Source organism: Odocoileus virginianus, chromosome 15 (assembly GCF_023699985.2).
Source record: "Odocoileus virginianus isolate 20LAN1187 ecotype Illinois chromosome 15, Ovbor_1.2, whole genome shotgun sequence".
NCBI classification, from domain to species: Eukaryota; Metazoa; Chordata; class Mammalia; order Artiodactyla; family Cervidae; genus Odocoileus; species Odocoileus virginianus.
This window is the reverse complement of record NC_069688.1, coordinates 16181939-16208438: the sequence shown is the minus strand read 5'-3', so window position 1 is coordinate 16208438 and position 26500 is coordinate 16181939. Positions and strand designations below refer to the sequence as shown.

General features: G+C 37.4%; 1 long non-coding RNA gene across 1 annotated transcript in view; it reads left to right on the top strand.

Moving 5' to 3' along the window:
* The window catches only part of LOC139038445 (uncharacterized), a 95074-nt gene that overhangs the window by 41611 nt on the left and 26963 nt on the right, over window positions 1-26500 (top strand). Inside the window, exon 2 of the long non-coding RNA XR_011491416.1 lies at window positions 8406-8538. This is a non-coding gene — a long non-coding RNA (uncharacterized lncRNA). The remainder of the gene's footprint in view (window positions 1-8405; window positions 8539-26500) is intronic.

Here is a 26500-nt window from a genome sequence, read left to right as displayed (position 1 = left end):
TCACCCAATCATCAGGCATTCTTTTTGCCCCAGTTATTCTTGTTTGAAGAGTTGCAGAATAGGTTGAAGAGAAATGGAGTGTTCTAGAAAAATGTGAGTGGAGTCTGAGGATTAGGAGGTGGAATTAATTAATCATATATTTTTCTTTCTTTAAAAAAATGATTGAGTTGGAGGTCTATCTCAGTAGTGGTCATAGTTTGGGATATTTCTAAAGAGCCCTTGTATGATGATAGTGAATTTAATTGCCTCCAATTAAAATAAATTTTAAAAAATTAAAAATAAAGAAAGAAAGAAAACAAAACTGAGTGTTTAAACATTTTATGTCAAGGAAGATCTAGGCACCAAAACAATAATATTCAAAACAATGGAACAGAAAAAAACAATCCTAGTAGAAGATCCTAAAATTGCCCCTTGTATTTCCTGGGAAAAATAGCATGTGGGCGGGACTTGGAAAGCCAGCAGAGAACAGATGCATCAAAGTCTGGGTTACATTACACTAATCTCTTAAGAGTCTTTTATCTAATCTCTTTCTGGCTATTCCTAAGTGCCAGGGATATGATTGCCACTATATAAATATCAGAGATTATCTAAACTCTTCAGGAGAAATCCATCTAATAGGCATCAAAACCAGTCAAGGCATTGTGGGTCCTCAGTCTTTCCTTGACAGAAACAAAGACAAAGGCAAATCAAATCTCTCCTTCACAAAGGACCAACTTCTACACACTTTCATATTACTTTTACTTCCTGCATCTATGATAGCATTTTTGAATGTAGATCCTCTAAAAGCAAAGAACAGTAGAGAGTGTTTGTCAACTCTTGAGGTAAAAGGCATGCAAATTAACCGTAATCTATAGGCCTAGTCACACATCTGACTTTGTGACTCCATGGACTGTAGCCCACCAGGGTCTTCTGTGCATGGGATTTGCCAGGCAAGAATGCTGTATTGGGTTGCCATTTCCTTCTCCAGGGGATCTTCTTGACTCAGAGATCGAACCTGTGTCTCCTGCACTGGCAGGCAGATTCTTTACCTCTGAGTCACCTGAGAAGACCTTAATCACAAGACAAAAAAAAATAAAAGTCAAGATGTGAAGCAGAGAAGTAAGACTGCAGTAAAAACCACAGTGACCTATATTCCAAAATGTTCTGTCTTTAAGGTAGTAGGCTAACAACGTATTTAAGCACATTGTATGCTCTGGAGTTCAACACAGGTTTGAAGACCATTGCTGCCATGTGATAGTGGTAAGTTCCATCCCAAGGTATTAATAACTTTGAGTCTCTAAGTTTCCTTAATCTATAAAATATAAAAAATATGAATCTCGCAGGGCTGTTGTGAAAACTGGAGAAGGCCACTTATATAAAATGCTTGGCAAGGTCCCTGACACCCAGTAAACACTCAATAAAGAGCAGATGTTTTGTTCTCATTACTTGTGACCAGTAAGACAAATAAAAGACTGAGGAAAAGTGAAGAAAATGGACCTTTTGTCGAAGAAAGGAACACTCTTGCACCTCCAAGGAAAACCTAGGGGGCAAAAGTGCTGAATCAGACATGTTACAGGAATAAAGGGACAGATTTATTTTTAGACCCTTTCTTTACCACTCTGACTCCCAGCTTCCTGTTCCTCCTTTGTAAAACATCAGCAGGTGGAGACAAATGAATCTGCTTTGAAACAGTACTCATGATAAAGCTATTGAGTCTCTCCTGAAATTTGCTTATATTTATCCCATGACTGCTCTTCCACTAACCCGTTATGGATGTTTCATTAGTATCTTGCTGGATGTGTGCATTTGTCTTTTCTTCCCCATACAGTTACAAAATGGCAGGGAACAAGGGTTATTATTATTATTTTTTTTTTGAGTATAATTGCTTTGCAATGTTGTGTTACTTTCTGCTGTACAACAGAATGAATTAGTTATATATATACATACATATATCCCTTCCTTCTTGAGCCTCCCTCCCCCATTACACCCATTACCACCACCCCCATTACACCCCTGGGGGTTATCACTTTGTTGTTGTTATTGTTGTTGTTTAGTCGCTAAGTCGTGTCTAACTCTTTGCGACCCCATGGACTATAGCCTGCCAGACTCCTCTGTCCATGGGATTTTTCAAGCAAGAATACTGGAATGGGTTGCCCTTTCCTCTTCCAGGGGATCTTCCCGACCCAGGGGCTGAACCCGAGTCTCCTGTGTCTCCTGCACGGGCACATGGATTCTGTACTGCTGAGGCACCAGGGAAGCCCAATGTCATTACTTGTTCATCGTTCAGTCGCTAAGTCCTGTCCAACTCTGCAACCCTGTGGACTACAGCACGCCAGGCTTCTCTGTCCTTCACTAAGGTCATCATTGTGTTTGTTAGTCATGTCCAACTCTTTGTGACACCGTGAACTGTACAGACTCCTCTGCCCTTGTGATTTCCCAGGCAAGAATGCTGGAGTGGGTTGCCATTTATGTCTAAAATAGATAGCTAGAGGGAAGCTGCTATATAGCACAGGGACCTCAACTGCATGCTCGTAGATGATCTAGAAGTTAGGGTCATTTTACACATTTGTTCAGTACAGACTCAGCCAAAGATCCTTACTGAACTGCAAAACCTGATCTCCCTGCCTGAGTCCTTCACATTCTGTTTCTCTTTGCTTAGTCCCCCTCTCCCCTTTCTTACTCGCATTTCTTTTAACTAAGGAGAGTAAGGCTCACTCAACTTTATTGACTTTTCTCCTCCTATGGTTTTCTGGTACAGAGAAAAAGAAACATCAAAAGCAAAGCACGTTTATGTGCAAGAGCCCAAATTGCCCCAAATTGCCCCCCTGGTTTTCTGGATACTTGCCTATTGTATTCAGGAGACAACAAACCAAGTTCCTGTTTGAAAAGAGTACCTTTATACACTTGTCAGTATTTTCTGAAAAATAATTTTCTAGGAGTGAGGTGCTTGATTAAATGTTATGCACACTTGTAGTTTAAAAGAATATTGTTATTGTTATTCAGTCACTAAGTTGTGTCTGACTCTTTGCAACCCCATGAACTACAGTATGCCAGGCTTCCCTGTCCTTCACTATCTCCCTGCATTTGCTCAAACTCATGTCCATTGAGTCAGTGATGCCATCCAACCATCTTATCCTCTGTCGCCCCCTTCTCTTCTTGCCCTCAATCTTTCCCAGCATTAAAAGAATATAGCCAGATTTATTTCCCAAAACATAACAGAAGTTTTTAGACTCATCATTGCTCTTGAGTGTGTGCATGTTGCTTTCCTAGCAGTCTCATGGGCATTGGGTGTTAATAGGATTATCAATCTGAAGGGCCAAAAGTTTTATTTTATTGTTGCCTTTTTTCCCCATTCTCCTGAATATCAATTTTCCTTGTGCTATACATTGTTCATAGTAATTTGAAGAGCTACCTGTATCTTAAGAGTATTACACTTTTTTGTGTATGTGTAGCAAATGTTTTTCCCAGTTGGTCATTGTCCTTTTAAATTAAGTTGCCTTTTTCCATTCAAATAATTTTTAGTTTGCTTGTTTCATTGTTTTATAATGTTATCTGATATTTTATTTTTCCATTATATCTTTTTGTTCACAACTTCCTTACTAAGCTTTCCTTTACCCCTAAGGACATATACACTCATAAGTTAATTTTTTTCTTTTAATACTTTTATTTTTCTGGTGGGAACTATTGTCTTAAATTTATATTCATCTGTGGGCACACAATGGGGTTACATTTATTTTCTTCTAATAAATAACAATTACCTCAATACCAATTGCTGGTAAGTGCATAATTTCCCCACTGACTTGTAGACTAGTTGTTTCATTTATTGAGTTCAGTTCCTTGAATTAAGTGTCTATGCCTAAGCAAGTGCTTTATTATTTTGAATATAGTTAGCTTTATGTTGTTTCAATAAATAATAAATTACTTCACCATATTAACATTATTGTGTTTTAAGACTTTTAAGCAATTCTTGTATATTTTTCTTCTACATGGACTTCAGAATCAGTTTGTCAAATTCTAAAAATTACTGCAGCATTTTTTAATTTTAAGAAGCTGGAAACAATAAGGCAATGTCTAAAAGTAGGAAAATAGTTGAAATATTCAGTGCTGCCAAATTATGGAATAAATTTAGATCATCTAAATTAGGGAATATGCTGTAGCTCTCAGAGAGAATGAAGTAGTGCAAGTATATACATAAGTGAAGACATACATATATGCAGGAAAGGTGTCAAGTATAATAAAATTATTGAAATTTATATGAAATTAAATTATATGAAATTATAAAATAAAAATTTTAGTGCAATTACATATTTGTAAGAAAAACAAATCAACAATCCATGCCTGTTGTTTAGTCTCTGAGGCATGTCCAACTCTTTTCTGATCCTGTGGATTGTAGCCACCAGGCTCCTCTGTCCATGGGATTTCCTAGGCAAGAATACTAGAGTGGGTTGCCATTTCTTTCTCCAGGAGATCTTTTCCACCCAGGGATCCAACCCATGTCTTCTGCTTGGCAGGCATCTCCTGCATTGGCAGGCAGATTCCTTACCACTGAGCCACCAACACGTGCATATGTATTTGAATAAGCAAATAAAAATATGGAATGATACAATATTTTTAGTAATAGCTTTCAGAGATGTTGGCTTATTTCTATGTGAATCAATAATATTATTATAAATGCTTGAAAATGAAAGTGAAAGTCACTCCATCATGTCTGACTCTTTGCAACCTCATGGACTACACAGTCCATGGAATTCTCCAGGCCAGAATACTGGAGTGGGTAGCCTTTCTCTTCTCCAGGGGATCTTCCCAACCCAGGTCTCCTGCATTGTGGGTGGATTCTTTACAGCTGAGCCACAAGGGAAGCCCAAGAATACTAGAGTGGGTTGCCTATTCCTTCTCCAGGGGATCTTCCCGACCCAGGAATTGAACTAGGGTCTCTGGGGACTCCAGCATTGCGGGCAGATTCTTTACCAACTGAGCTATCAGGGAAGCCCTTAGATGCTTAAGATTCCCTTATTCATGTATTACTTCTATAATTTAAAATTTTAAATATCTGAAATTAAAAGAAAAGTAGTATTCTTGCCATATACAAGAAAACAAACAATAAGAAAAAAGTTAAACCTCCACTGATCCTTTTCTATTGTTAAACATTGCAGAATATGTATTAGATAGCCTCTCATCAAGAGGTAATTTACCCAGTTGTCTATGATAGCATGCAATCCACTCTATTTTTCTCTCAATTTATGTACAAATCTCAAGTAACATATAAATCCAGAGCAAAGTATCTTCAGATATCTTATAGACCAAGTTTCCTGATGTATGTGTGCATGTGTGCTCAGTCACTTCAATCGTGTCGGACTCTGTGTGACTCCATGGACTGCACCCCACCAGGCTCCTCTGTCCATGGGATTATCCAGGCAAGAATACTGGAGTGGGTTGCCATTTCCTTCTCCAGGGGATCTTCCTGACCAGGGATCGAACTCAGGTCTCCTGCATCTCCTACACTGGCACACAGATTCTTACATCTCCTGCATTGGCAGGTAGGTTCTTTACCACTAGTGACACCTGGGTAGACCTTCCTGATGAAGCCAGCTATATGAAATCATCTTCCTGATGGAACCATCTATAGTCAATATTACTATCAAGTAATCAGTAGTCTGAATGAAGCCCACAAGCGGCTTTTTCCCCTGAGGGAAAATTTTATAAAATTTCAAATAATTGGCACTATATTTAGAAATCATGGTGTTTTTCTTATTACTCTTGAAAAATCAGAATATCTGAGGAAATTGGATTTACTTTTTTGGCACAGTAACTAATGGTCATACAGGAGGTTTATCTGGAAATCACAAATTTTATCTGCTAGTGAAATCTAGCAATTAAACTTACCTCTTACTCTGTGGGAGAAGGCGAGGGTGGGATGTTTCAAGAGAACAGCATCGAAACATGTATATTATCTAGGGTGAAACAGATAACCAGCCCAGGTTGGATGCATGAGACAAGTGCTCGGACCTGGTGCACTGGGAAGACCCAGAGGGATCGGGCGGAGAGGGAGGTGGGAGGGGGGATCGGGATGGGGAATACATGTAAAACCATGGCTGATTCTTGTCAATGTATGACAAAAACCACTACAATATTGTAAAGTAATTAGCCTCCAACTAATAAAAAAAAATTAAAAAAATAAATAAATAAACTTACCTCTTCCTCCTTCATTGTTAACAGCTGGAAAATCAATTATATCTTGTGACTGGATTCACCGTAAATAAATGACCTTTGGTCTTTATAAACAACAGGCTTCAATTTTAAAAAGTATAATCATGACTCCAAGCTAAGAAATTGAAAGTTATCAGTGAGGTAAGCACTAAGTCCCCCATGCTGCCAAACATGACCATCTTAGAAATTTCTGTTCTTGGATGCAAACCAGGGGTCATAGGCTGATTTATCAAGAAGGCCATATCAGCAAGACCTGACCTTGTAGACCACACAAGGGTGTGACTCAGACTTTACCAAAATGGGTAGTATGCCTCTTTAACAAGTGCCCTTTTAGCTAAAAGTAATATAGTGCCTGTTGGCTAAGAGCTAGGGGAATAAATACTTTTACTTTGGGCAAACATACATGGAACATGTATGTGGAGAGCTAGGGAAGGATGTATGAAAGTGGAGCTCCTGGTTACACTAACTACCAAGACGAAGCACTCACTCCTCTCAGGACAAACCTTTCCCCCCCAACTCATTCTGACTGTGACACAGGAACTCAGAACCTAGCTTCCCCTCCTGTCTCAGTTTCTTAGCCCCTTGCCCTGGGGTCACTTAAGAGGTATCTGCTCAAGGTTCCTTTGGGGGGATGTCCAATCCTCTTGACTGGTCACGGTGTCCAGTCAAGTTTTCTTTGAGGGCATTGGTCACTGTCCAAACTCAGCCATCCCTCCAGTCCAACTCAGGAAACATTTATACTCAATTCTACAATTGAATCTTGGTTGTACAATTTTATACAAGTTTCTAAACATCTTTGAACTTCCTCTTATTCATCTGCAAAGATATCATGAAACCACCAATTGCCAGGATTAAGTGGGATAGTCACTGTTAAGAATTGTGTCTGTCACTTAATAAGCACTTGTCCAAAGAGGTGGGAATAGGCAAATACTGAGGCCAAGACTTAATTCTCAATTAAGGAATAAATTAAGAATAAAGGAGGTCTGTAGTTCAATTGGAGATCCATGTAGGTACACACTAATGAAGTTTTATCACCAAATAACTTTGAGAATATTAAAGTATGCTGAATTAGATACACTTCTCTCCTCAAAACTGCTCTGAATATTTAATAAACTAATATGTACAATTACTTTCTAAGGGTAGGTAGTAGGAAGCATTTCCTCAATTTTCTTTTCATTTAAGGAGTAATTTTACAAAGGAACATTTTGAAGAATTATTATTCCTATGAACAACAGTTTGGTAAATGATTATCTACTGGATATGACATTTCATACTTCTATAGTTTGATGGAAAAAAAAATCCAGGCTAGGGCTAGAGTTTTAGTTTCCCAATACTGATTTATAATTTGCTTTGGGTAATTTAGTATTTTAAATAATAATTATAATAATAGTAATAACAAAAATAATATGAGAACTAAATATATAGCACTTATATTCCAGACTTTGTGCCAAGTAATTTACACATAGTAATACTTTTAGGTATTTAGAAATATTTTATCTGCCTAAAAAAAGTCTGTACCATAGAATGTCAAAGATGGAATTCCATCTAGCTTAGCATGACTTTTTTCTGAAGTTCATAATGCTCTATAAATGATAGGGTTAGGACTAAGATTCTATGGGATTCCCTGGTGGTTAAGACAGTAAAGAAACTGCCTGCAGTGCCGGAGACCTGGGTTCAGTCCCTGGGTTGGGAAGATCCCCTGGAAAAGGAAATGGCAACCCCCTCTAGTATTCTTGCTTGGAGAATTTCATGGATGGAGGGGCCTGGTGGGCTGCAGTCCATGGGGTTGCAAAGAGTTGGACATGCCTGAGCAACTAACACACACACACACACACACACACACACACACACACACACATCAGGACTAGGTTTCATGCCTGTTAGTCCCTTGCACCCCAGTCTCTGATTCTGTGACACCACCTGGTATTTTTTCCAGAGATCTAAATATTAAAAGTAGTTCAGAGCGGTCACTTCACTCAACTACACTTTTCTACCATTATGAGGTCTTTTAAAATTCCACACTATAACTTATTATTTTTCCAACTTTAATGATTTCAAATAAGTCCTACAAACAGCATTCAGCATTCCTCTACTGAAAATGTTCCCCCAAAGAATGTGATTTAAGACTGTGACCTTACAAATGTTGTATTTTCTTATCTAAAATCGAAAGGGAAATGACGAGCAAAGAGGCTTTACAAATATTTTTTGTTTTCTCCTAGTGTTCTTTTGAACTCTTGACTCCAGGCTCTTTGAGAAAGAAGCATAATGGTGAATATGAAAGTTCTCTAATGGGACCAAGTGGTGGAACAAGATTTCTCACCTTTCCAGCTCTGTTCTGGAGGGACCACCAAGGTGAGATGTGATTTTTAACCTCTGAGCCTACTGTGATCTTGGCCTTTCTGCGTAAACTGTCAACAAGGGTGCTAACGACTGCTAACTGTTATGGGAAAAAAACAGGAGTCCAGGCAGAACTGAGCTGAGATAACTGCTTCATTTCGCTGAAAGCATTAAATCACTTTCTGCGGCCAGCAGCTTTCATCTAACCTCAACGGAAGCCAGGTTGAACCAGTGACCCACAAGGCAGAATTACCAAGCATCACATTACCAAGCCAGGCGGTCTGGGATCACACAGACTGGTTTAGATCTCTCAGGCTGTGCCCCACTAATGACACCACTCCCACTGGACTGGGTTTTTCCTCTGGTCTGTGAGCTTAGCATCACCTTTCACTCTTCTGGCCTCTTAAGGATGAGCTCTGCCACTGGAAACTATAATGGTTCATTAGATGATCCACGCTATATTATATTGTATGAATTTAGAATCTATTATCTTCTTTCCACCCTTTGTCTTATACTAAGTTGCTTGCATGATTTAGAGAGGTAAACAGATAAATTTTGTGGAGAAGCTTAAAAGCCTCTTAGTTTGAATATCAGCAAAAATTATCTGGGAACTATTACTTTGACGTGTTTATATTCAAAAAGTGTCACTATTGTCCCCAGGACTGCTCACTTTTTTTTAATCCAGTGAATTCATACTAGATCATTTGAATGAGTGTGACATAAACTAAAGATTTCCTCATATAGCCTAAATATTTAGGGACAATTTTCCAGAGAATTCTTTTTGAATACTCATGACCCTTGGCAGTGGTTTGAGTAAATGTTTAACAACTGACTATGTGAGGGAATATACGCACTGATTTGTAGCTCATTCGCCTATTTTCTGTGGTGCAAATAGTCCTAAGTTGGCCTATTGATAATCACTAAAAGCAGAGTTAGGAACAAGTGTATAGAACAACATTACATAGTGCTCCCACCATATGGATGCAATGGACACAAAATCTCAAGAGCCTTGGTAGCAGCAAATATAATAAAATGATTTGGAAATGTAGTAAAATAATATGCACAGTAAATTGTATAGTATTAGCAGTGGTAATATTGTTAATGATATTAGTATTATTAGTATTATTTATTAATTTTATTATTAATGTTATTACCACTAATATTATTAGTATTAAAACTAAAATGAGTCACAAAGATACAAAAGGATTTACATTTATTTTTACTATAATTTATTTGATTACAGATTTCTAAAATTTAATTCTTAATACTGACTATGTTTTGTCACCTGTTTACAAATTTCCTGACATTTTAACAGCTGGTTTTTGCAAATTGGTGTGAGGTGGCTCCAGCCACCCCTGGTGCAGCAATCGACATGGAAAGAGCGCTGGGGTGGAAGACGGTTGATCTAGGAAGTACATGGCAGTTAAGGATGAAGGTTCAGAAGCCAGACTGCCTAATCCTCTGCTGCGCCTTCTCCTCATGCCCTCAGTCTCTCCCAGCATCAGGGTCTCTTCCAATGATTTGGCTCTTTGCATCAGGTGGCCAAGGTGTTGGAGCTTCAACTTCAATATCAGTCCTTCCAATGAGTATTCAGGGTTAATACCTATCACATAGAGTTGTTGAGAATATAAATATTATAACACACTCAGCATGGTGTCTGTAACAATGTAGGCATGCAGTAAATGGTAGCTAGTAATAATAATATTCTCACAACCTATGGACTACATTCTATTATTATTACAATTTAAAAATTAGTAATAATAGTTGTAATAATAATAGAATGTAGTCTATAGCTTGTGAAAATATATTAACACTTTTCAAAATATGCTTACCATATTGCTCAGTGCATTACATATGGTAATTAGTGAAAGCTATTATTCTTACATAATAGAAATAGGTGATAGGTATTTGCCATTGATATTTACCATTTACTATCAATTCACTGTTGAGAATGGTTTGGTAGGTCAGGGTCGAGATCAGAAAACAATCAAGAATACAGAGCTCAGAAGTGTTTTTTGGAAAGAACTGCTATTGTGTTTTCATCTCAGGTGGAAGGAGGGGAAAATCTTTTCTTGGGGGGGAGGTCCAGCAGGGTTCCTGCAGCTGGAACAGGTTAGACCTCGCAAACACTGGGTTATGAGGTGTTACTATTGTGAGAAAGAGGTGTTAGACTAGCACTGGCATGAGATGGCAATGGTTGCAATTATTCTCTCTAGTCTAATGGAATTGAATTGGGACAATCAGATCTTTGGGGGGAATTTGTTGAAAGCTGTGGGGGTTTTGTTGTTGTCATTTGTCTACTTGCCAATCCCATGTCTCTTGCTGTCTTAAAGCACATTTTGCTTCTTCTGTTAGACATCAGTGTATACTGTTAACTGTAGCTGCGTCCAAAACATTATCAAGTTATTAATGATCCCATTTTCATGTCTTTGTGTTTATCCATTGCACTTACAATGAATCATTTTAATAATTTCTTAAAATATCATCCCCAAGTCAGTCCATATGGTCTTCTGATCTCATACTCAGTAATAAACACAGAGACATATGGTTAAAAAATTAAAGTATTTCAGGATGCTCCAGTCCCTTATTCTGTTGCCCCTCAAAGGAACAGACTGAGCTGATCCAAAAGGCCAGATAGGAAATCAAAGTGATCTCATCCTCTCTCTTGGCATCAGCTGCCACCTCCTTGGGGAATAATTACTTAATAAACTCAGGCTTCCCCCTTCAGTGGCTCCAGAAAACACAGGGCTAGATTTTCAGGACAAATTCAGCATTCATGCCTGCTCATACCTGAGAACAGAGGATTAGTCAATGTGGTTCTATTGAATGGTGTCAAGAAATCTGATTTTGGGTGAAGTATTTTTCTGGACCATCTGAGCCTGATCTCAAACACAGGGTGGACTTCTCAATGAAGTTAGACACTCTGATTTGTTGCAGGAAGAGGGACCCCTTCCAGGACCCAAAACTGGGTTCTTGTCTAACACACAGAAATGAATTGTCTGAGGAGACACATGTGCTGACAAAGCAAGAGATTTTATTGGGACGGGGCGCCTGGGTGGAGAGCAGGAGGGTAAGGGAACCCAGGCGAACTGCTCTGTCACATGGCTTGCAGTCTCGGTTTTATGGTGATGGGATTAGTTTCTGGGTTGTCTTTAGCCAATCATTCTGTCTAAGAGTCCTTCCTGGTGGTACATGCCTTGTTCAGCCAAGATGGATGCTAGAGAGAAGGATTCTGGGAGGTAGTTGGACCTGCGGTGTCTCCTTTTGACCTTTCCCGAACTCTTCTGGTTTGTGGAGGCCTATTAGTTCCGTGTTCCTTACCAGGACCTCCTGTTGTAAAACAACTTATGCAAATGGTTACTATGGTGCCTGGACAGGGTGGAAGGTTTCAATCAATGTGCTTCCCCTAACAATTACATTCATAGAAATATAAGGAAGGCCCCAAAAGAGAAATAAAATGACCATATAAAGGACATACCTGTGTGCATATGCGACTAGACACTGAGGAATATGAATATGTGTGTGTCTCGGTATGGATGTGCTGAACACCATCAAATTCCAGCAGTCTTATTAATCAAAAATGCCAACTAGAATAATAAGCACATTCCATTGTGCTCATTAAACTCGAAAGGTAAAGTAAATAATGCTGATGCCCTTAAAATTATAGTGAAAGGATCATTCTTAAATACTGCATACAAGAAAGCCAACTTTTACCATCTTTTAAAATGTTATTTAGGAATGGGAATCGAACAAAAGTCAAACAAGCCAAAAAAAAAATCAAACGGGCCTCAAAATATATGCAACAAGTGTTATTGGATTCAGTAATTTAGCTTTGACTCTGTGCTTGGAAAATATAAAGATAATTATGACTGCAAAATTTATAGTATTGAAAACAAAAACTACATAAAATCCAACGTTAGCAATAAAAATAATGTTTTTATGATATTTTTGATATGTAAATTACTATGGGTAAAATTGTAAGAGTGAAAACTCTATAGGGAACTTCTTGACCTTAGCTACATTAAAACATGAAGAAAATATCCAAGAATGAAGTTATTTATTGCCAGTGGCATTAGGAGTCATTTTTATTTGGGTATTTCTTTAATATTCTGCATAAACTATATGGTCAGAAAAATGAAAGTAATTTTTAAAAAGGGATACTGGGTGCTCATTTTGGAACACCATCATGAAGTGCGTGTTGAGAGACACTATAGAGAAAATCAAGTATATAAAGGGATAGAAAATATTGGAGTAAATCGAGTTGACTTTTTCCAGAGTCAAAGTAACTCCTTTGTTCCTCATTAATTGCAAAATTACTTTTAAAAAAAAAGTAATTTCACTTTCAAATATCCAGAGATCTCAGTTTGAGGTACATGGAGTCAAAGCAGGGAAAAAAAAGAATAAAAGATGTCATTTTTAAGGAGGGTGGTTTCAAATGGGTTTGGCTCACTTGAAAATGTGTCTTTGAAATGTGTTTAGAATTTCAAGACAAGGAAGAACTGTCACCTCATATTGCTTGTGAATCACTTCACATCTGGTCCCTCTGCCTTGGGATAAGACTGTAGCAGGGGAAGGAAGACATTAAAGATCATGAGCATTGCTTGGCAATCAGATCGAAGATTTCTCTTTCTTTTCCTTACTTACCATATTTAAAAAAAAAAAAAAACACATAAATCATGTTTTTCCATTCGTGGGAACTGAGCCTGCAGCCTGACATCACATTACTCTGCAGTTCTTGTTCAGTCAGTCCCCCAAGGAGGTAGCATTAATTTGGGGGTAGTATGATGAACATGGTTAAAAAAACCTCACTCAATTAACCAGCTTCATCTCAGCCTCTTTGAAGGTTCCCCCTGCTTATTTGAGTGCTAAAATCAAGAACTGAGTGCCTTTCTTACAACTGAAACATCACGATTTAGACCAGCTAACCTTTAAAAATAAAGAAATAAAGTCAAGGCTCAGAACAGAAGTTTTATATCAACAGATATTATTGGCTTTGTTAAAGTTTAGTTTTGTTTTTAATTCTCATGATCTTTTTTGGAGTGGTAGTCTTTTTCTTTTTCTTACGGCATAGGCAACATTTAAAATACTTTTCTCTCTGGGCTGGAAATGTCCAATACATCTCAGGGTAATAGTATTTGTTGGCACAGGGAAAGGGCAAGCCCAATGGGACGGAGGCCACGAAGATGGATTTTTCTTTTCTTTTTTTTAACAATCGTGTCTTCTTTTTTCCCTTCCTACTGTAGGGTGTCTTTCATACATTCAGTACATCTTTGCTCAGCTTTGTAGCTACTCATTTTGAAATAACTGTTTCCTTGGGACTTTTGAGATGAAAAAACAGAGCTTGTCTTTCTGAAAAAATAAACAATGTGACTTTTTTAGTTGTCATCTTTCCTCCTCTTCCTTCCTCTTTTTCTTTCTTTTTCTCAGTCACCTATTAACAATCTCCTATTATATTTTTATCAAAGAGCTTGATGCTGGAAATGTAAGAGTGAACAGGATAAGGTCTTAAGCCTTAAAGAGTTTAGAGTGACTCAGAGGTCACAGAAAAGCAAAGAGACATTTACCCAAGAGTGTGATCATTTCCATCTTTAGTAGGGGGAAATCCAGTGGCTCTAAAAGCATCCAGTGTGGACATTTAACTCAGACTTGGGAATAGAGAGAAACGGTCACATTTGCTATCATTCAAATTGTTGAATTGATGGGACTTGGTTTTGGAAGAGAAAGACAAATGATTAAGGATGCCTCCTAACATTCAGAGAGTAAAGAGAGAGAGAAGGAAATGACATGCCCATATTATAATTTTGCATGCATGTTAAGTCGCTTTAATAGTGTCCAACTCTTTGCGACCCTATGGACTGTGGCCTGCCAGGCTCCTCTGTCCATGGAATTCTCCAGGCAAGAATACTGGAGTGGGTTGCCATGCCCTCCTCCAGGGGATCTTCCCAAACCAGGGATTGAACCCTGATCTATTGTCTCCAGTTCTTTACCACTAGCGCCACCTGGGAATCAGTATAAAGAATGAGTTGGAGAAAGATAAGATTGAACACAGAAAGTCCATTTGGGATTCCTTTATATTAATCCAAACAAAAGATAATTGTGGTCTAAACATTAGGGGTAATATTAATCATGAATATATTTTAAAAGTATTTAAAAAGCAGTAACATGAGAACTTGGCAACTAACTGGTTGTAGGTGTTGGGGAAAGAAGAAAGAGTCAGTAATGAAGACTTTAAAGGGTTATGGCTTAAGCAACTGAAACACTGATGGATCAATTCATTAAAATTCAGAGCACAGATGAAAATGCAGTTTGTGGAGGATAAGAATATGAGTTCAGTTTTAGAAATATTGAGCATAAGATTTTGATCAGATATCTAAGCAGAGATATATAATATGAAAGTGAATATAAAGGCTTGATATTCAGAAGTCTGTCTGGATTATAAAAACTTGTTCAGCAACCTAGATGTGATTGAAGTCAAAAGAACATCTGAAATCACTCAAGGGAAATATAGAAATTGAGAAGACGTACTAGGAGAGAATTTTAAGAAATACCAAGGAAAAAGTTCATTTCAAGAAGGTATTAGTGTCCAAGGGGCTGTAGATGACTGTCAGAATCAGTTTCAATAGTGTAGCAGAACCCAGATGGCAAGATACTGAGAACCAAGGAACCCAATAAGCTGTAGATACCTTCATCAGATGATTCATGTATATTTTGTGGACAGATATAATTGTAATAAGCTGAATTCTCTGAGTTGTTTTGGAAGAGGTTAGCAAATGCCATTTATACTTGACAGCAAAAATATTTCTGTTTTCAATTTTTCAATAACAGGTTGTTAAAATTACATCATTTTAGTTCTTTTAATATTTTTGATGATACAGCCTGGTAAGGATAACAGACTAGTTAATTAAGAACTTTACTATGCTTTTTAGTGTGGGCATTTGCTAAACTTCATGTTGTATAAAATCATTTGTTTTGATTGGCCTCTGAATAGGAAAGAAAGGAAAATAAATGAGTATTTCTTTCTATTGAGGATGAGATAAGTGGTGTTCTCTAACACAAAATGAAATATTTAATTATTAAGTGCAATGAACAATGTGGAGTTTTCCCTAACAGAGTGAAATATTCAGTCAGTGGAGATTGATAAAGATTAGTAAACAAGACAATACAAATAGATTGTCATAAATCTTCAGGAATGCAGTGCTTCTCAAAGAATAAAAAAAATCAGTGGTTATTTTTCCTTCTTCAAATAATAACTATTAATACATTATGGCTGAAGTAAATTACAGTATTTAGTTTTCCAAAGATGACGTTGGAATACACCGTTAAGTGGGGAGTGTGACCAGCTGTTTCCTCAGGATAGAAAAGTCCCAAAAGTAATTTTAAAATGCTTCTACTTTTACACAGAAAGATTTTGGAGGCAAGTTCATTTTATGATTACTTTTGAAATTTCATGGATATAGAAATTATTCCAATTTTGACTGTCAGATTTCAAAGAGGAATATTTACTTTCTTTATTGAATTTAAAGTTTGCTATTCTTCAGGATATTGGTTCTTGATCCAGAAGAGGAAGATAGTTCCCTTTTCTTTGCTTATATGGTGAATTTTATCCAAAAATGTCAAAGTATTAATACTGTGTACAAGTTAACTCACAGTTCAGTCCCTCTAATATTTTGAATGAGGATTAATGAGACTCCTATTCCACGTATGGTAACATGGAGTTTCTGGAAATCTTGGATGAAGTGAATGAGACATGACATAGCTGCCAGCAAGTTTGCAGATGAGCCAAAAATAGCAAACACCATTTCTACTTTACTGTTTTAACCACCAGACCCACGCAAAAAATTCATAGATATTTAAATAATTAAAACTACAGACTAAAATATGGTCTAGAAGGACATTTTTTACTCCAAGTCGGCCTGTGTGTGAACCTGAAAAAATCTCCCTGATGGTCTCAATGGTCTCATTTCCCCATCTGAGGTGAATTGATTTTTAAGATTCCTTCTCAATCTGCTGTTTTAATTCTCTGTAGGCCTTGCTCTGGAAAGGGGGCCTTGCCTGAAAATAAGAATGGTTTAAAATATTTATGGAAATAACGAGGCAGGGTGGTGCTGTGGGTTTCTTCATGCTTCTCCTTAGCAGTATTCACTGAATTCTGCCTCTTTTCCAGTAGCCCTCAAAACTAGCTCTTATTCCTTTAAAATTGCTATTTCCTTAACTCCTTTCCAACAAAGTCAGTTATAAGTAAAGCCAGTTATGTTACTCCTCGCTGGAATCCATCTTGGCTGAGCTATTCATTCACCGTCACCAAGGACCCTGAGTCAGGTCAATTGGCCAGAGACAACCCAGAAACTAACCATCTCCATAAAACCCGAGATTTCGAGCCATGTGGCAGAACAGTTCTTCTGGGTTCCCTTACACTCCTGCTCTCTGCCTGGGCATCCCTTCCCATAATGTCTCTTGCTTTGTCAGGAAAAAAATTAAGGCAGTTATATTATTCTCTATATCACTACATGATTAACTTCATTCTTTTATCTTTACTCCAGGAATAAAGATCATAGTTAAATAAAAGCAGAGTGGTGAAGAAGGCAGGTTCTAGAAACATACGAACTAGGAATAAAACACAGCTTTGGAATTTATTTGGCGTGTGACTTTGGACATAATAGACATCCTGGCTCTTCCTCCTCCCTTTTTTTTTTAATTTTTATTTTTTCTTTCTTTTTGATAGATACCTACCTAGACTCCATTCCAAGCCAGCCTTTGTATCACTGATTGGAAACCTACAATCTACTTTTGCCAGAATCCATTGCTATTAATCTTCTCATTTAAATTCTTTTAATGAGATATATTTGCATGAGGATTTGGAGGCAGAAAATAAATAGAAATTAATAAAGCTCCTCCTCCAGGAATAGACAGATGCATGAGCTTTGCTTGTAGACAAATTTGAGGTTTTGCCAGTGGCTTTAGTGAGTTCCCTTGAGAATTACCATCTTGGTGTCATAGGTAACTGATATCATTGGCAATGGTTTCCAGCAATGTGTTTAATACCCTAGTTTTTAAAAAGAAAACAGTAGTTTCACTTAATTTTGCTTCTTCATATTTTCAATGGCTTTGTAAGCACCTAAATCCCTGTAATTCAATGCCTTCCAACTTGAGTGCTTTTGTTGTACTGACTAGTCCCTGGCTTATATATATATTTTTTCTTCTCCTGCTTATTCAATTGTATCTTAGACTACTGAGTAAGGGAATAAAATAGTAATAATAGTAATAACTGTAAACATTTAGATCTGTATCAAAATGCCTTCTTTTTAGTGAGGCCTTCCTAACTATCTAAAATTTCAACTCTGCTTCCATTTCCCCAGTCTTTGAAAATATACTTAGCATTTTTCACTGCTTTGCATAATAGATATTTTAATTGTTTATCATATTTCTTTCTTGGAATTTATTAATAAACTCATGAAGATGAATATTTTTTATCATTTATTTCATGGGTGAATCATTAGTTCTTCAGTGTTTGGTTTGCAGTGCATGTGAGCATGCTCAGTCACTAAGTCGCATCCAATTATTAGTGACCCCATGAACTATAGCCTTCTAGGCTCCTCTGTCCCTGGGATTTCCAAGGCAAGAATAGTGGAGTGGGTTTCCATGTCCTTCTCCAGGGGATCTTCCCAACCCAGAGATCAAACCCATGTCTCCTGCATTAACATGTGAGTTCTTTACCTCTCAGCCACCAGGGAAGTTCTTGGTTTGTACTAGGTACTCAATAAGTATTTAATTAATGAATGAATTGAGTACTTACTAGATACCAGATTTTATTCTAGATGCCATATGTATATCATCTTATTTAATTCTTATAAAAAAATAAAAACTTCTTGAATGACTATTACTATTATGCCCAATTTACAAGGGCAATGTATTAGACATAAAAGTGGTGGCGCAAAGCTTCGAACTCAGTGCATTTGCTATGATATCACACTGAACATCTACTCTTTCTCTGATATTGAACTAGGCACTTGAAATTGTCTTGAAATCTCATAAGGATACCATCCTGTATGTATATTCATTCCATTTATAAAGTGAGATAGTTGAGCTTTAGCAAAATTAAGGAATTTTTACAAGTTGATACAGCAGCTTAGTGGCATAGCTCAAATCCTCACCCAGCTCTGTCTGCTACTAAAATCCCAGGACTGTACATTTTACCAAACTAGGGAATGTTTTCAAAGATTATCACACCCTTCGCTCTCAAATTTGGATAAAACATATAAAGAAAAGCTACAGATAACTGCCCATGAGAAAAAGCAGAGCAATAGGTTTAAATCTGCATATGCTTTTATTAGAAGAGACACATTTTACTACAAGGGAGGTCTTCTTGTCATATGTTAATACTATCTCGGTTATAGCATATCATTTTCATTAAGCAATAACTGTTTCCAGGGTGTGAGCCTATTTAGCTTATAATAGGACACAGTGTAAATACCATGCCCCCAATTCCAAAGCTCAGCAAAACAAAACAGCTGCCGAGCACGAGGCATTTTTATAGGATGAATGAACAGCTCAGATTGTTAGAGAAAGGCCAATTTTATGAAACCACACTGCAAAGAGCAAGTTGGGCCCTACTTATTCTTCTTTCTTTCATTAGGGAAAAAAAGAAAGAAAGAAAAAGAATAAAAAGCATAGGATGTAGACAGTAGGATCTCTTAGACTATCTCTGGTTATGAATGTTTCTTTAGAAGATACCCAGCCCTTCATTCAGTAATCATGTAAGAGAAAGAGTTTTGCCAAGAAGAGGGATAAGATGCTTGAAATAGGCACTGTAATTTCCACTAGGGTGTGGAAGAAGTTTATTAGGAAAAGGATAACTACAGATAGAAGTTCATTGACTGTAGTCACCATTTGCATGGGAGAGGAGGATGTGATTCAGGAATGAGCTGTCTATTCTCTCCACTGTTCCATTCCCTCCCAAATAACGCCCAAGTTTTCACATTCTAGCCTCTAGAATATGCTAACTGGGAACTTGTGTGTAAGAAAATGATTTTTCTTCACATAATAAAGAAAAATGATTTTCTTTATTAGAAGTACCGATACCTCATTGATCACTCAGTTCAGTTCAGTTCAGTTGCTCAGTCGTTTCCGACTCTTTGCGACCCCATGAATCGCAGCACGCCAGGCCTCCCTGTCCATCACAAACTCCCAGAGTCTACCCGAACCCATGCCCATAGAGTCAGTGATGCCATCCAGCCATCTCATCCTCTGTCGTCCCCTTCTCCTCCTGCCCCCAATCCCTCCCAGCATCAGGGTCTTTCCAATGAGTCAACTCTTCGCATGAGGTGGCCAAAGTACTGGAGTTTCAGCTTCAGCATCAGTCCTTCCAATGAACACCCAGGACTGATATTCTTTAGGATGGACTGGTTGGATCTCCTGCAGCCCTAATCAAATGCAGCAAACTTTTAGACCATTTTGTGTGATGTTTACTTCTGCCATAATCAAGTTTTCAGTGTGACAATTGTTTCATCAGTAAGGATAAAAGCATTTCAGTATATAAGAAAACATTTTTTCTCTATATAATAATCCCGTTGTTGAATGTGGTCAGTCCTTGAGGGTTTTTATGTAATGGAAAACTGGAGACATTAGGAATATGAAGTGTAGTTTGCTGCTGCTGCTGCTGCTAAGTCACTTCAGTCGTGTCCGACCTTGTGTATTTAGTACCCAGATATGTAGAAAGAATCCTAGACTGAGAATCATAAGACCTAAATCCTGACCCTGACTGTTCCAGTAATTGAGTGTAAACTTGGATAATTTGTTTAAACTTTCGGTCCTCAGAATCTTCTTTTATAAAAGATAAAGCCTTTCAAGTCCTAAAAGTGTATTATTTTATATCATCACAACATGAGGGAAAAAAAAAGGACAGAGTAAAAAAAAAAAAATTCAGTGTTAGACAAATCAGAAAGTTCATTTAACAAGTCAGAGTTTTATGTAAATCGCCAGAACAATTTCTTTTTTTCATTCATGTCAGATCAAGGATGGCCAAATAAAGCCCAAAGGTAGAATAGTTTATATAATTGAGTAAATAAGAATAATAATACCTGAGCTTAATTATGAAAACTGTTTGGTAAAATCAAATGAGTCTGGGGCTTTGTAGGTTGATGTCTTTTATTGTTTATAAGAAACAGGATCCATGATGCAGCACTCCTGTATTTACCGATTGGAATTGGTCTTTATTTGTTTTTACAAAGGATTAGCATTATAATCATGAGATAAAATTTAACAGAATAGAGCAAAGTCATATGCAGGTATTTTCTCACTGAAACAGACCATAAATTAGGAAAGATTTTTGGGGTCCTGGAATTATATTAATTTTTTTTTAATTGGTAAAGTCATTCAGATGAATTGTATTTATAAGAGACAATGGTTTGGTAAAATCAACTGTATAATGGACTAGAGAAGCAAAAGATACATCTACACAAAACTTGTCTGCCCCTGAATTGTTTCTGCTGCTTCTGACAGGCATAGTGAGTTTGAGTTCAAATATCTGAAAGAATAGATAGCAATTAAGGCAAACACCATATGTACTGTGCTTTTTGTAAACTGGCCTTTTTGAATTTGTCAAATAGCTTGGAACAATTAGGTGGTGTGTAAAGCTAAAATGCCTTCTCATGCTTTGACATTAAGGCTCTTCATGGTTCCCAATTGGTGGTAATCACAGGGTGTGTTTGTACAGTTTAGACTTGGGTAGAATACTTTCTTCAGAGGGAAACTTTGAGTGGTTTCCCAGGTTTTATTTTTTTTTAATCACTAAAATATGTTTTTTTACTTGATGCAAATTAACTTGTGTCATTGTGCTACAATTAAATGTGTACAGCTTGGCAATTATTTTCCTTCTCTTTGAAAACATTTCTGTTTGTTTATTCTTTCTCTGTGGCTCAGAGGAAATCCAATCCATGTTGGAAAAAGGCTTTTTAAGACATGGAGATAATTTGGTGGTGAGATGGCTTCCACATTATTCCCATGACCTTTCCCACTTCCACCTCCTTTCTTGTACATTCATTTCATCACAGAGGTGGAAATTAAAACAATACAGTTGTATGTTGAAGATCTTAAAAAAAAAAAAAAAACCTGTCTAAGGACACTTGTGAATTTAAATTGGCAACATGAACATGTGCTGATGAAGGGATGTTCGAAATTACCAGCATCACACAATTATACAAAAATACTATAATCCTTGAAAAGGAGCAAATCACAATCTTTTCTTAGGAATGTCTTTTTAAATAATTTGAGATAAACTCAACATGAAATCTAGAAAGAAATGTTATTGGAGTGACTCAAAGAGCTCTATAACTTTACTTGCATTTGTCTTATTTTATATGATAAGAATAGCTTTGCTTACACCAAAATATGCCTGAAGGCTAACTTCAGGAAGTAGTAACTGAGATAGAGTATGGTATGTTCTTAGTCTCTGCCATTTTATGGAGAACACAGGGAATCGTGGGAGAGAGACTCTCCTAATAGAGACTCTTAGGTTGGTAGATTAGCCATCATATTTATTTGATTTTTTTGTTCATGTTCTATCTTTTAATTTTAATCAATATAATGAAATTACTTACCATCTACAACATCTGAATTCCTTGTGGATATATAACCACAGGTTGCCACCTTTCTAGGTTGAGGTCACCCAAGGAAGGGGGAACAATCTGTAGGTGATCTTTGGAGAGGCAGTAACCTCTCTGATAGTTTGTAAAATTTGAAACACATGAGCATGTTCTGGAACAACAGCTCAGGGTTTTTCCAGTCCTCCAAAAGGTAACCTAGAAAAAGTTAAGGACTACTTAGGTAGAGTTTAACCACCTGGTTTAAGGTTCCCAAATTTTGTATGTTGAGTTACTTCTTTGTTCCTCATCCCATAAGTCCTTTGGAGTATATTCTGGTAGAAGTACCTGCTGATTGAGAAATGCAAGTGGGAAAGCAAAGAACAGCATAGAGTGAGGACATGTACACTGCTCTCTGCCCATATCTGTGGCTTTTCCCTTCTCTTTCCTTATAGGAAACTCCCCAGGACCCAAAAGAAGTAAAGAAAGAGTCAGTGGTTTCTATAAAAGAACTCATTATCTTTTACACTTGTCCACCAAAGCAGACTTTTAAGAGCCCCTGGCCAAGGGAGAAAGGCAGTGTCAGAGGGGGTCATGCTCCCCTAGGCTATCAAAACGTCTAGGGCTCCCAGCCTCATCAGTCCAGCTAGAACTACAAAGGCATCCTTGAGATAATATGGGTTCAAGTCTCACTCTTTGCAAGTAACTTTCACTTTGTTTTCCTGGAGGATAGTTTTCTATATGTACCAAAGATTCTGACAGAGAATCAAACCTTATATCATTTGATTTAGATGATTATCTGGGTCAGCTCCAAGTATCGGACTAATGCTGTATCTGTACATAATTTGAGATGTGTCAAAGGAACAAGGACACATCACAGTTGGTTCTTCAGGGGCACTTTGCTAACAGATTTGGATCCAGAAAACCAGCCACTATGGTGATCTTTGTAAACATCTTAATTTTGTCACAGTATCTTTATGTACCACTTTCCCAAATTCAAATGCCCTTCAGGGTCCATCCCTACCACAAAACAATACATCTCAAATTTTATCTATGCACCATCTGGGTGATAATTTTATCATTGAGAAATAGGATAACACAAATAGCAGAGTAATTCTTTCCAATCTGTTTTTCAGCAATCCCTTCTATATCCTTCAGATGAGATCTTACCTGGAGGTTCAGTAAAAATTAAATAATTTTTTAAAGTAGCTTTTGTTTTTTTTAAGGATACAGTATTATTGTTGCTTGGTTCAGCTAAGTTATGTCCAACTCTCTGTAACCCCATGGGCTGCAGCATGCCAGGCATCCCTGTCCTTCACAATTTCCCAGAGCTTGCTCAAATTCACATCTGTTGAGTCAGTGATGCCATCCAACCATCCCATCCTCTGTCACCCCCTTCTCCTCTGGCCCTCAATCTCTCCCAGCATCGGGGTCTTTTCCAATGAGTTGACTCTTCACATCAAGTGGCCAAAGTATTGGAGTTTCAGCTTCAGCAGCAGTCCTTCAGTGAATATTCAGGGTTGATTTCCTTTAGGACTGACTGGTTTGATCTCCTTGCAGTCCAAGGAACTCTCAAGAGTCTTCTCCAGCACCACAGTTTGAAAGCATCAATTCTTCAACACTCAACCTTTTAGGATACAGTAGCTCCCTAGTTCAGTGGTAAAGAATCCACCCGCCAATACAGGAGATACAAGAGACCTGGATTCAATCTCTGGGTTGAGAAGATCCCCTGGAGGAGGACATGGCAATCCACTTCAGTATTCTTGCCTGGAAAATCCCATGGACTGAGGAGAGTGGCGGGCTACAGTCCATGGTATCGCAAAGAGTCGGACACGACTAAGTGAATGATCATGAGCACAAGCTCCCCAGTTGGTAGAAGTGGAGAGCAAGACTAGGGCTCAGGGGAACCTAGCTAGAAAAAAAGATGGACATGTATGCGCTGCTATATTTAAAATGGGTAACCAACAAGGACCTACTGTATGGCACAGGGAACTCTGCTTAATGTTATGTGGCAGCTTGGATGGGAGGTAGGTTTGGGGGAGAATAGATACATGTATATGTATGACTGAATCTCTTCTCTGTTCTCCTGAAACTGTCACAACATTGTTTATTAATTGGTTATATCCCAATATAAAATTAAAAAAAATTAATTTTAAAAAGTGGTTCTTTGTTAGAGAAATTTAAAATAGTCAGTGTATGTGTATTGGCTAAAATATTTAGAAGCTACTTCCCACACTTACATGAACAGTAAGAATTCAAGGAGTGTTTTTAGTTTATTGCCTACACCCAAAAGATGTCTTAATTTAAATCCCCAAAGATTCTTGTGTCCAGCCCTAGATTCTGGAGGATTCTGGTTATTTGATTCAGCTGTAATGGTGACAGAATCCTGGCTTGGAAATATTGTGTCTGCTTCTAGAACATTGCTGTCTGCCTTAAGTGAATTTTCTTGCAATTTATGAAAATAGTATCTAAAAGGACAGGGAGCTAAGACTTCCTTGAGCCAATATAACAGGTTGTACGAAAAATTTTTGGTTTTGCTTTCTAAGCATTGTTCAGTATGTGCTTTGTTTGCATGTGTGGCAGAATTTAGACTGAGATATCACTTTATTCAAACTGGTAGCAGGACTATAGGTGGAGTAGCTCATTCTGGCTCACCTCTAAGTTCATTGTTGGTCACTGTTAAAGACCAAATAGCGAATCATAACCAACTTGTTTGACATCCATTTTCCATTGTCTCTTACTACTAGAAGTTTCTTTAAGTTTGAAGAATAACAACATGGTAGGCACAATATTTATGTACCTTCAAATTGACAGTATTTAACTTTGACCCTAACTTAACCATTTACATCTGTGATTTTCCTGAAATAACTTGTTTTGGTGTCAACAGAACTTCCAGAATCAGCTGACAGCTACTTCTTGAAAAAGTTTTTCTTAGTTTCATTATAATGGATATATATCACTGTATAATTTTAAGGTGTACAGCATATGGTTTGCTTAACATGTATCGTGAAATGATTAGCACAGTATGCTCAGTTAACATCTGTCATCTCATATAGTTACTGTCAAAAGGAATAAAAAAGAAAAGAAAAAAAAAACAAAAAACAGTTTCTCTTTGTGATGAGAACCCTTAGGATTTACTCTTAACTTTCCTGTATCACACAGCAGTGTTCGTTGGAAGTTTGTACATTTTGATCACCTTCCTCCCATTTCTACTTCCTCCTAACCTCTACCTCTGGTAACTACAAGTCTGATCTCTTTTTTGCATGAGTTTGTTTTATTTCTTTTAAATCCTAGGCAACATAATTCTCCTAAAAGGAAAGGGGGGAATGAGAGAGTCAGTTCCTAGGCAGGTTGATAAGAAGTCCAGGGGTCCCCAAGGAGAGAGAAGTATGGAATATTCAAGGAGGAAGAAAGGACAAACTTTTTTTACTTTTTTTCTCTACATTCCTTAGGATTATATAACAATAATGTATCCTGCCTGAGGACAGTCTCTGGCTAATTCTGTTATCTTAAAACATAAATTATGGGAGTAGGTCTGGTCTTTACAAGGATGTATCCTGCCTGAGGACAATCTTTGGATTAAACCTTCTAGCCAACTCTGTTACTTAAAACGTAAATATGGGAGTGGGTCTGGTGAGGTCTTTGCAACCTCCAGACATTCTTTGGATTCATTGGAGAGTATATAACTCCATTGCTAACACTAGCAAAAGGGTTATTCTTTTGCCCCCTTCTGATGCCTATGTCAGAAGCTTTCTCTATCTCCTTTATACTTTAATAAAACTTTATTATAAATTCCACATGTGAGATTAAACATATTTGTCTTTCTATGATACCTACTCTAACATATACTCTAGAAAAAAAGGGACTGTCCTTTATAATAACTTTAATAGTGGTGAGATAAGACATTTACACAGAAAAATTATAAAATATGAGGAGGTATATAGTGAATGAAAAAATAAGTAATAAGATAAATTCAAAATGATTCAAAGAGAAAGAAATCTATAACTATGGTGACAAAATAAGATACAAATATTGAAGCAGGTGCATCATAGATTTGAAATTTATATAAGGCTTCATCCAGGCAGGAAATCAGTCTAACCAGCCTTCAGGAACAAAGATGGGTTAGGTTGAATTTATGAAATACATGTAATACAGGCTAAAGAGCTCAGATTTTAAATATTTCGGGGGAGTGGTTTTCGCTCCACTAAATCCCTTTAGTTCTGAATGGGTTGCAACCTAAAACTTGTTGAAAGGGTAGCAACCTAGCTCCAGTAGGGTGTTACCAGAAGCGTATTATGCTTCTAAGAGATTTACTAGATTGGAAAGTTGAAACTTCACATCTACAGGACCTGGCAGGAAGTAAGGCTTCCTCTCCCCCTTTTTAGGCACCTGCTAGGTAA